At 30.3% G+C, this 12681-nt stretch overlaps 1 protein-coding gene across 3 annotated transcripts in view; it reads left to right on the forward strand.

Moving 5' to 3' along the window:
• Positions 1-12681, forward strand: part of LOC114326149 (beta-arrestin-1-like) — a 1212937-nt gene that overhangs the window by 139030 nt on the left and 1061226 nt on the right. The window lies entirely within an intron of this gene.

Raw genomic sequence — 12681 nt, forward strand, 5'->3', positions numbered from 1 at the left:
ATATATTCGAAAAGACAGTATTTTAACAAGAATTTTCAAATAAAAAAATTAGCCTGGGTTCATTTGGGACAAAGTTGGCCATATGTTTTTTTTATTCACAGCTAATTTGTTTATAATAATTAAGGAATCTCATTAATTCCATTTTAAAGAATGGGATTTGTATTTTTTCTTAAAAAGTTTGTACAAACATTGTACCTTCACAGCACCCTCTACGATTTTTCAAAAATGTAGTTCAAACGACTACTAGGGGTAACCTACAAATCCACCGAGTTAAAATACCGAAAAAGCAATTTAAAACGAATATAATTTTCTGTATCTCCGGATCAACTCAATGAATTTTGATCTTTCTTTTTTTTAATTTGTATGTAATTTCTACGTACATTACAAATATGCAATTTGTTTATAAATTTATTAATTAATAAACAGTCTAATATGTTTAAACAATTGTTAAAAAATATTTTTTTTTACAAAAATCTATTTTTTTAATCATAGTATCATTAATGATCATAGAAAAAGTTAAAGTACACTTTAATAAATAAATGATTTTTATTAGAAAATTATTTATTGAAGATAATTTATTTATTGAAGTATACCTTAACTTTTTCTATGATTACTAACGATAGTATGATTAAAATCATGGATTTTTTGGGAAAAAATATGTTTTCAAAAATTGTTTAAACAAATTAGACTGTTTATTAATTAATAAATATCTAGACAAATTGTATATTTGTAATGTACAGAAAAATTACATACAAATTAAAAAAGAACGATCAAAATATACGGTGCGTCCATAAAGTAACGCATAAATTCGTTATTTCGTAAACCGGCGACTTTAAGAAAAAATCCCGAAACAGGTCGATTTTTATTTTTAACTTACGATTTTTTGAAATATATATAATACTAGTGACGTCATTCGTCTGGGAGTGATGACGCAATCGATGATTTTTTTTAAATAAGAATATGGGTCATGTAATAGCTCATTTGAAAGGGTATTCAATTCTATATTCACTAATGTAAACAAGAACATAATTATTTCTACAGGGTGTTCAAAAAAACATTTTTTAATTAAAATAATTGAGACAAAAAGAAGAATGTATGTAATTTATTTAATTCACAATGCGTTTTACTACTGTCAGAAAACAGATAAAAAATTTATTTGTCAAATAAACATTGATTTTCGCTTAAACCAAATGTTCAAACTGACAAGAGGCAGGTGGATGGCAGATTTAACATTGAATTTAAGCGAAAAACAATATTTATTTGTCAAATAAACATTTTTCCTGTTTTCTGACAACATTAAAACGTATTTTAAATTAGATAAATTACATACATTCTTCTTTTTGTCTCAATTATTTTAATTAAAAAAAATGTTTTTTGAACACCCTGTAGAAATAATTATGTTCTTGTTTACATTAGTGAATAGAGAATTGAATACCCTTTCAAATGAGCTATGACATGACCCCTATTCTCATTTAAAAAATCATCGATTACGTCATCACGCCCAGATGGATGACGTTACTAGTATGATATATTACATGCCAAAAAAATCAGAAATCAAAAATAAAAATGGACCTTTTTCGGGATTTTTCCTTAAAGTCGCCGGTTTACGAAATAATGAATTTATGCGTTAAGTTATGGACGCACTGTATTCAGTCCCGAGATATAGAAAATGATAGTAGTTTTAAGTTGCCTTTTTTAGTTTTTGAACTCGTGCATTTGTCGGCTCACTTTTTTAAAACATTTTAAAACAACTACATTTTTAAAAACTCGTGTAAAATACCAGATTTTCTAATATGTAAAAGGATTTTTTCTGCGGACAATATTTTTAAAGTTATTCTAAATGTTTTTAAACTACAAAATTTCACAAGTTTGGCATTAGGATTTTTGACTATATTAGATATTTTTTTTTATCTTTTTAATACATTTTGATAGCATCAGTTTTCTACTTTCATTTGGCATACGCAGAATTGCTCTATCTTCATTATTTTCTGTCTTATGTTATTGCAAAATAAAGGTCTCTGGAATAAACAATTAAAATAACTCTTAAACTAATTAATGGATCGGTCTCAAATTTTGATTAAGTACCCCAATACCCAAAGTTCTAAGGTAGTTTTAATAAAAGTTATTAACAAATAACGATTTTCACTTATTTTGCAGTTTGTGTAGCAACAAATTAACTTTTTAACTTTCAAAAATCGGCATTTTGAAGGTTTTTTAATGTTATAAAAAATTAAATTTTGCAATTTTTTACTATTAGGTCTCTGGTCTATTATAAAGGTCTCTGGAATAAACAATTAAAATAACTCTTAAACTAATTAATGGATCGGTCTCAAATTTTGATTAAGTACCCCAATACCCAAAGTTCTAAGGTAGTTTTAATAAAAGTTATTAACAAATAACGATTTTCACTTATTTTGCAGTTTGTGTAGCAACAAATTAACTTTTTAACTTTCAAAAATCGGCATTTTGAAGGTTTTTTAATGTTATAAAAAATTAAATTTTGCAATTTTTTACTATTTACTAAAACTATTTAGCTTTTGAATGGTGCAAAAATCGAAAAAATCGTAATTTTTGCACTAAATTGTTAATAATTAAAGAACGGTCGCGAACTCTAGGCAGGAAACAGGTAGGATTTCTTCCTATAGGTCTACAATAACTAAAAAAGTAGTCAGCTACCTGGATCTTTGAGTGTCCCGAACATGGTCTATTTCTAGCTTATTATCCTGGAGTACAATACGCTCTAACTAAATGGTAGTAAGATCGCCATCCTAAATAATTGCTCCTCTTCCTACATTTTTGTTAACCAATCTTTTATTTATATTTATCATTTTTGTTTGTTATTAGAGCGGATGGTGAATCAATCTTTCATCAGTTTTGGTAATGCTCTGACGTCAGAAAGTTTTAATGACGTAAGCGTATTTTTGTATTAAAAAAACTATATAAATCGATTTGTGAACTCATCTGTCCATAATCGGACGTTTATTAAATATAAAAAACGTTGAATAGACCGTCCGTATCTCCTGGCCCGACGATTCCTGGATTATAGATCTATAATAACCCCTCACATTCGAGCACGCACTCACACAATGCCTAATAAGTACAATACCCTACACTCCCACAGTGAATGAGATTTAGGCGCCGGAAATCAATATGGTGTCCCACCGGGCACAGGAGGAAATTCAGTTAAGCATTTATTTTTATTTTGGTTTGATTATGTTGTTTTATGGCGTTACGCTTTAGTTTAGAGTAGAGCTGCGAGATCAAACGAAGTAAACAAGACCGCATGCTGTGAGTATGTGATCCATATCTTAGGCCTTTGGCATACGAGCGGACTGTTTACCGCCTCATGGGTAGTTTTTTTTTGAATAGAAACAGACTGGTTGACTTGTACACACTTCTATATAAATCAAAACGGGGACACTAGTGTATGTTTTCAAAAAACTCATAGTAGTCCAGGGAGCATCTATTTTGAGATGGACGTTGAGAGGTGACTTAAATTTTTTTTGCAGAAATTGCTTGAAAATAACTCAAATAATAATATTTGAGTTATCCTCCCACTCAAAATGGTCCGGAACATTGTTTAAATAATCAAAATGTCAAAATATGAAGGAAAAAATCGATTTTTTTATTTGGTTTTTTGATTATAACTTTAAAACTATTCATTTCTGAGAAAAGTTGTACTGACATAAAAGTTGCGTAATTAAATTTTCTGGAAGGTAAAATTGGTTAAAAATTTAAAAAATAGTCACCCTTGTTGCAAAATAGCAATAATTGCGAAAAAAACCATACACAAAACCAGTATTCGAATTTTACGTTTTTCAACCATTTATGCTACATTTAGGACCTTCATATTTTACCCAGAAAAACTTGATGATATAGTAAAACAACAATATAAATTTTATTAAGATCAGTTTAATAGATTTTGCAAAATAAATTTTGAAATACAGCTCTCGCAAGAAAAAAATCATTTTTTTAAAATGTTGCAGGACTGAAAATAAAGCATATATCAAGTTGAAGTTTTTTTTTCTTATACAAGTGTACTGTACCTTTCATTTTCAATTTGCAAAATTAAAATCAATTAATTACGACGGCGTCAGGAAATTTTTTAAATAAACATTAATTTTTGGTGCTACGCGCAGGACAGCGGTGTTCGATTCACACAAATTGATTTCCACCAAAATTTCTTCCAATCTTTATCTAACATATTATTTTCTTACTCTATATTTTGTTGTATTTTAATATTTTAATTCCACAAAAATCAAACTAATTTTATTATTGTTTATGAAATAGTGTTTAAACAATTGAATATGTTGAAAAATAATAAACTTTTATTCTCTATGTTAAAATATATGAACAAAGAAAGTTTTTGATAAAAAAAGTGTTATTTCAAAGGATAGAGTATGTCTTTTTATTTTGCAATAAACAAATTTATTTATTTATATCGAAATGCAATAAAAATTAAAATGTATCAATCATTATCAAAGGTCATTGGAATGCCCAATCAGAGCAAACTATCCGCTGTCCTGCGCGTAGCACCAATAATTAATGTTTATTTAAAAAAATTCCTGACGCCGTGGTAGTTAATCGATTTTAATTTTGAAAATTGCAGATGTAAGGTACAGTGCACTTCTATACGCAAGAATAATTTCAACTTGCTCTCTGCTTTATTTTTAGTCCTGTAACATTTTGAAAAAATGAATTTTTTCTGCGAAAGCTGGATTGCAAAATTTATTTTGCAAAATCTGTTGAACCGATCATAATGAAATTTACAGTATTATTTTACTGTATCATAAAGTTTTTCTGGGTGAAATATGAAGGTCCTAAGTTTAGCAAAAATGGTTGAAAAACGTAAAATGCGAATACTTGTTTTTGTATGGTTTTTTCGAAATTATTGCTATTTTGCAACAAGGGTGACTATTTTTTAAATTTTTAACCAATTGTATATTGTAGGAAATATAATTACGCAACTTTTATGTTAGTACGACTTTTCTCGTAAAGGAATACTTTTATAGTTATAATCAAAAAACGAAGAAAAAAATCGAATTTTTCCTTCATTTTTTGACATTTTGATTATTTAAACAATGTTCCGGACCTTTTTGAGAGGGAGGATAACTCAAATATTATTACTTGAGTTATTTTCAAGCAATTTCTGCAAAAAAATTTGAGTTACCTCTCAACGTCCAAATGTACTAATATTTTTACAAATGCGCCCTGGTCTATAGTGTGTAAATAAATTTATCATAAATCAGCTAAGTACTTTCAGCATTTTAATACCATCATCAGAGCTATCCTATAAAAAGACTAAGTTGGAGAATTTTATTCATAAAAAATTACAAAGGTGAAACTTATGTCTTATGATTGTACAGTGCTAGTCAAAAGTCCGTACCCCCCCCTCGTATCTTTTGAACGGTTATACCTATAATAGTGAAATTTGGAGATAGGAAATAAACGGACGTAAGCTTCTTAACTAGTCATGACAGGTGACGTAATAGTGACAGATGACTTTACAGCGCCACTGTGACAGATAATTTTAAATGGGACCTTATGGCAAGTGACACCTCGTTTGAAAGGTATTGAAAATACCTATTCAGTCATACTAATATTGTTTAAGTTTTAGCTAATTTTGACGAATTAATGAAATAAATATAAAATTGTAGTTTCATTTAATTAATTCAAAATTCAAAATTCCGCCTATGATTACTTGTCAAAAAGGTTGACGTTGACGTAAAAACTACTAGAGAATCGAAAAACGTCAAATTTTTTGACAAAAAAACCATAGGCGTACATTTGAATTTTTATTAATTAAATGCGAAGCTACAATATTATATTTATTTAATTTATTCACCAAAATCAAAATCAACTAAAACACAAAAAAATTAGTATGGCTGAGTAGGTATTTTGAATACCTTTCAAACGAGGTATCACTTGCCATAAGGTCCCATTTAAAATTATCGGTCACAGTGGCTCTGTAACGTCATCTGTCACTATTACGTCACCTGTCATAACTAGTTAAGAAGCTTACGTCAGTTAATTTCCTCCATCCAAATTTCACTATTATAGGTAAAACCGTTCAAAAGATAAGAGGGGGGGGTACGGACTTTTGACTAGCACTGTATATACCTCAAATGAAGAGAAAACTTTGAACAAACACATTCTAATTTTAAAATTAACCCAGGGATCAAACCACTGGTCAGGGTAAAAACTTGTAATATATAAAAAATAATCAGTTGTCATAAGTAGGTTAAATTGACGTATGACAACTTAGTCATTTTCAAATTTTTAATTATTGTTTAATAACATAGATGTCGCTAGGAACATTGTTTCCGTCCGCATCTTGTCATCTTTGCATATTGTCAGTAACAGCTGTTGATTGTAAAATGGTAGCCATTTTTAAAACACATTAAATGTGATTATTTTAAATATTTAAGGGTTTTACCATGACCAGTGGTTTGATCCCTGGGTTAACTTTAAAATTAGAATGTGTTTGTTCAAAGTTTCCTCTTCATTTGGGGTATATACAATTATAAGACGTAAGTTTCTCTTTTGTAATTTTTTATGAATAAGATTCTTCAACTTAGTCTTTTTATAGGATAGCTCTGATGATGGCATTAAAAATGCTGAACGTACTTATGGTAGGGGAGCAAAGTATGCTAAATGTGCAGTCACTCGAGCGCTTTGGGGACCTATTGGGTTGTGATTATTAGGTCCTAAAACCAAAAAAAGTTAAGTAAAATTTTCCATTTTAGCGGGCGCTTGCCATTTTTTAATTTAATTTTCCATTTCCATTAATCGTTTTTTCCGAATATAGCGCCATCTATCCATAATTCGAAAAAATATTTCGAATAAAAGTTGCTTATTTTTATGCAGAGAATTCAAATCTGCAATAAAAAATGGGGGCTCCCATTTAAGATTTTAAAGTAACCCCCACCCCACCTCCGTGGGGGGTCGCGTTTGGTACCATTCGATATATTTTTCAAAAATATTAAATAAGTGTATTTTGAAGTTTTTCGATCTGATGTTTATTTTACTAAATATCGCGGGATTTGTATTTAAAATTTAAAATTTACCCCCCACCCCTCTCTGCGAGGGGTCGTGTTTGGTATCTATCGATAGACTTTTGAAAAATATTGAACGTGTAGTTTTTAGTTTTTCGATCTAACTTTCATTTCGCGAAATATTCGCCTTTTTCTTGTGAAACTTTGTGACTCACCAATTCCCTTACGCCCCGCTCAAATCGTCAGATTTTTTAAATATACACTGTTTTGCATGTACTTAACTTACCTTATCTTAATCTGACAATTTCGAGTATTTTTAAGGATATATTTTTTTTTTCGGGCCCCCCTTAACGAACTCCCCTGTGTTAAGAGCCAATATATGGCAGAGGTACATCTGCAGGGTACCACGTTTCTCCCCATTTGATAATCTGACGCGCTCGAGTAACTGCAAAAATCCCCGCTTGGGCTCCCCTACCATTAGCTGATTTATAATAAATTTATTTACACACTATCAGTTTTTTGAAAACATACAGCAGTTCCCGTTTTGAGTTTTTTTTGGTTATCATAAGTTGAACACTGACTGTTATTTATTATCGTAGAGTGTTTAAATGGAACTCGCGGTTCGAATTTATGTAAAACTATTTATTTACAAGTTTACAGTTCAAATTTATCTTAATAACTCACTATACTAACAATAACGTTCCTATTAAATACATGATTTCTAGAACATTCCATCTCTATACCTACTATTCTGCATGTCGTTTCTCGTACAGCTGTTGTTCTATTGATATCTCTATTAATGTCGAGTTAAAACCATCACTTGAGGTCGGTCGAAGTGAATCATTTCGTTAGACCGTTCCCCTTAGATCTGAACGTCCCAATCAGCAACTCTAGTAGAAGAGCGGCACACCCCCAAGAAAACGCTTATTTCTCGAGATACTGACCACGGAGGGTTGAATGGCCAATTTTTGTCATACTGTATGTTGTTGATGGTGCTGAAAATGAAAATGAGGTTTATTTTGAATTTTATGTGGGGGAACAATGTCAAAATCGCAAAAATATTAAAATTGACCAGAGTTGTAGCGAGTTAAACGTAAAGAAACGTGATTTCATTTTTTTTTATTTTTAGGTTAAAATTGCGATTTTGACAATGTTCCCTAACATAGAGTTCAAAATAAACCTCATTTTCATTTTCAGCACCATCCATAACATAAAGTAAGACAAAAATTAGCCATTCACCGCCCACGGTCAGTATCTCGAAAAATTAGCGTTATTTTGGGGATGTATAACGTCTATATTAATGCACCATTACATTAACTGCACCATTTTTTTTTCTATAAAACATTTGTATCTAAAACTTTTCAGAAAACTTCTTTGTACTCTGTGTTTTAACATGAACGTGATTAATAAGATAAATTTCAAATTTCGTCACTCAACTTTTGCGATTAAACTTTGCGTTTCACGAATCTGCACCTTGTACTTTAAAAAATTCATAACTTTTACTAGAATATGACTAAAAGCTTGAAACAGATACCATTGTCTTAAGAAAAGTAAGCAATATATACTGTAAAAACTTTAGAAAAAATATTAAAATGGACAACAGTTGTAACGAGTTAAACGCAAAAAAGTGATTATATATTTTTTTATTTTTAGGTTGAAATTGTGATTTTGACAATATTCACCCACCTTAAACTTAAAATAAATTTCATTTTCGTTTTCTAACACCGTCAAATACATAATGTAAGACCAAAAATAGCCATTCACCACCCATGGTTAGCATCTCAAAAAATAAGCATTATTTTGGGGATTTCTAACGTCCATATTAAAAGTTGCACTATTTTTTTTAAAAACATTTTGATGTAAAGATTTCCAGAAAACTTTTTTGTACTCTATATTTTAACATAAATATGATTAATTTACCGCTTCATGGATAGCTTTTTCTTGATTATTATAAGTTGAGCGATCACTGTATTATTGTAGCGTGTTTAAATAATAGAACTCGTGGTTCGCATTTACATAAGACTATTTATTTATGTACAAGTTTACTGTTCGAATTTGTCTTATACGAACTCCACTAACACCAACGTTTCTATATACACACTAAATACATTCCACCTAGAACACTCCACCTTTATTCCTGCTATTTTAAACGTCGCTTCTCATACATCAGCTGTTCTATCGACATATGTCTAGGCTATGTCGAGTTGGTACCGTTACTTGAGGTCGGTAAAAATTAACTCTTTCGCTACACTGCTCTTCTCTTAGATCTGAGGATGGCGGAATCTACAGGACTCTCAAGCTCTGCATATACCTCTCAAGAGGAAAGAACAGTCTACGCTTTTTGAAGAACATGACCTCTTCGGGTTAATGAAACACATAGTAATTAGTATGCCGGATTCTCGCAAGATCACATCAAGCATCATTGTCACAATCTTCCAATCCAGATTTTCTAGTGGATGGCCTATTTTTGGTAAAGCCAAATTTTTGATGTCATAATTACACCAGATTTTTCTCAAATTAGTTAGAAAACGTCATATGTTCTCGTAGTTTGACTTGTCCGTATAAGAGTTCCTGGTCACCATCTACAGCAAAGATCGAGGACCACCTTCGTGATCAAACGAAGTAAACAAGACCCTATAATATGTGATCCGTATCCTAGAGCTTTGGCATACGGCATTCGTACCTGGGTGTTCAAATTGTGTTGCAAAGTTAAGTTATACAATAGATGAATGTACGCCACTTAACATTAATTAAAAAAAAGTATTTTTACAAGCATTCTATGCAATTTTAATGTCAAAATATCAACTCCGAGGCTGTAACTCACCTTGGTTTTTGATCTGTTTTATAGTATTACACACTGAAAAGTTACAAAAGTGCAGATTATTTTATAAATAATTAATTAAAAACCCAATGTAATTTAAAACTGTCAAATTAATAATATTCATTTTTAAAATTAAACCCTAAAAATCTACTACTAAAAACTGTAACCAACTTTGTGCATCAACACCGAGGCCTCATGAAAATATATGAAAATTTAGGCCAAACTGCACTATACTGTATGGCAGGCAGCTTGACAAGAGAGGAACGCTTCAGTCTCACCCAAATTGTGGAAGAAAGTGGACGAACATAATATCGTTAAGCGATAGAACATTTTTCAATGTGTCTTAAGCTAAGCGTATGTTTTTATACAGTCAACACCGAAGCCTTCGTAAAAGCTTAATTTTGCTAATTTTTTAATATGTTTTTCTTCTACGAATGCGCTTTTTTGACACACGATGAATAAAACAGAATTATTTTTAATATTTTGTAGAAAGTAGAATTAAAAATATATGAAATCATCAACACCGAATCAATCAACTCCGAAGCCCAGTCGTTCCTCGGAGTTGACGAACGTGCCTCGGAATTGTTTAAAGTGTGTGAATAGTCATTATTAAACTAAAAAATACAATTTAAATTTAGTCTGATATAGGAAAAGAATTACTGGGTAAGCTGTTAAGTTGTTTCGGTCGGTTTGGTAATTATCTTCTTTTTATAGAAAATGGCTCGTATACACTGGAGTACGACGGAAAAATGAAGGCGAAAGCCCCCAAAATCGTTAAATAAAGATTTTATGAAAGAAAGTAATTTTTTATGCAGCTATGCTTATTTCTGTAAGAATATACCATTTTGGGTAGTCTTCTCTAATGTTGATAAAAGAGACATCTGCTGTCTATGTAGGCACATTATGTGAAAACATGTAGCTCATGTGTGGAAGCGGATAACAAATAATTATGTTGACATGGAGAAAATGGAGAAAATACAGAAGAATGTGTAGAAAGGAAATGCCAAGATTGTGTTCAAAAGCAGATTAGATTTTTGAAGTTTAACGGAAAAGACACGGCTAGATATTGGAAAGTTATTTCAACACGAAGGCCGGACTAAATCAACTCCGACGCAATTGATATTTTACCTATTTTTCATGTTTTTCTGTAGGACTTTATATCAAAATGGAAGTGTTTTGTATAGTTTTATTACATTCCAGTTTTTTATTTAATTGTTACGATCATACATTTCAATTAACAGAGAATTACGTCAACACCGTGGACACTTGTCAACTCCGAAGTCACAACATTTCCGTTTTTCGGAAAATATTTAAAAATGATCTCTGCTGGTATCATGGCTAAGTTGAATAGCTCATTTTATAAAAAATATTTAAAAATGAACTAATTCTAAATCATGTTTTAAATTAAATTTCTCTACCTCGAAATTGCCGTCTATTTTGGCGAGTCACCCACCTACAGACTATTTACCGCTTCGCGTACAATTTTTTCTTGGTTACTTTAAGTAGTTGATCGATGACTGTTATACATTTTTCGAATATTTAGTATTTAATTAAAAAAACTAAAAAACCACTCGCCTTAGTAGACGAGCGGCAGCAACCCCTAAAATTACGTTATACCGACCACGAAAATAAACTTTCAGGTGAATGACCAATGTTGATCATCCTATGTTTTCAAGGTCGCTGAATCAGAATATGAAGTTTATTTTTATCTAGAGTTGGTGGAACATGTTCAAAAATCAAATTTTATGCACAAATGCGAAAAATCAATTTTGATGATTTTTCAATTTTACCTCGCTGTACCTTTGGTCGCTGTAAATATTTCTAATTAACTATTTAGATGACAAATAAGCCACAATTAAATTGAAAAAATAATTTTATTAACGTTTCGATGCCCAAATCGGGTGTCGTTGTAATATATCAATATTTCTATTTGAAAATTTTACTGTCTTGTCTTTGAAGTATTTAGATAACAATGAGATTTGTCCAAAATGTTAATACTAGTTAAAAAAGCAGTTGTTAATTTTTTAACATTTTGTTGTCAGATTTCGTTAGTTTCATGTTTACTTAAAAATGTTGGGTGACAAACATTTTAGTTTATAATTTTAACCAAAACAGCAATAAAATATAACTCATGAAGAAGTTTTCTGGAAAATTTTAAGTCAGAATGTGCAACAGGAAAAAAGTTGTAACTTTATAGACGAGCGGCACATACCAAAAAACGCTGATTTCTCGAGATACTGACCACGGTGTGGTGAATGGCTAATTTTGGGTCATACTTTATGTTTTTGATGGTGCTGAAAACGAAAATTAGGTTAATTTTAAATTTTATGTGGGGAAACATTATCAAAATCGCAATTTTATCCTAAAAATAAAAAAAATGAAATTACGTTTTTTTGCGTTTAACTCGCTACAACTGTGGTCCATTTTAATATTTTTTCTAAAGTTTATACAGTATATATTACCCTTTTTTCTAAAGACAATGGTATCTGTTTCAAGCTTTTAGTTTTATTCTAGTAAAAGTTATGAATTTTTTAAAGTTTAATATTTTTTTCTGAAATTTTTATAGTATATATTTCTCACCTTTATTAAGACAATTGGACCTTCTTTAATCTTTCTGTCTTATTATAATAAAAGTTATAAATTGTTTAAAGTAAAAGGTGCAGATTACTGAATCGCAAAATTTAATCGCAAAAGTTGAGTGACAAAATTTGAAATTTAGCTTTTTAGTCAAGTGTATGTTAAAACATAGAGTACAAAGAACAAAATGTTTTATAGAAAAAAATGGTGCAACTTTTGATTTTAATAAAACCGTGATTTTTTTTTATTTTTAGGGTAAAATTGCGATTTTGACAATGTTTCCCTATC

This window comes from Diabrotica virgifera, chromosome 5, assembly GCF_917563875.1.
Source record: "Diabrotica virgifera virgifera chromosome 5, PGI_DIABVI_V3a".
NCBI classification, from domain to species: domain Eukaryota; kingdom Metazoa; phylum Arthropoda; class Insecta; order Coleoptera; family Chrysomelidae; genus Diabrotica; species Diabrotica virgifera.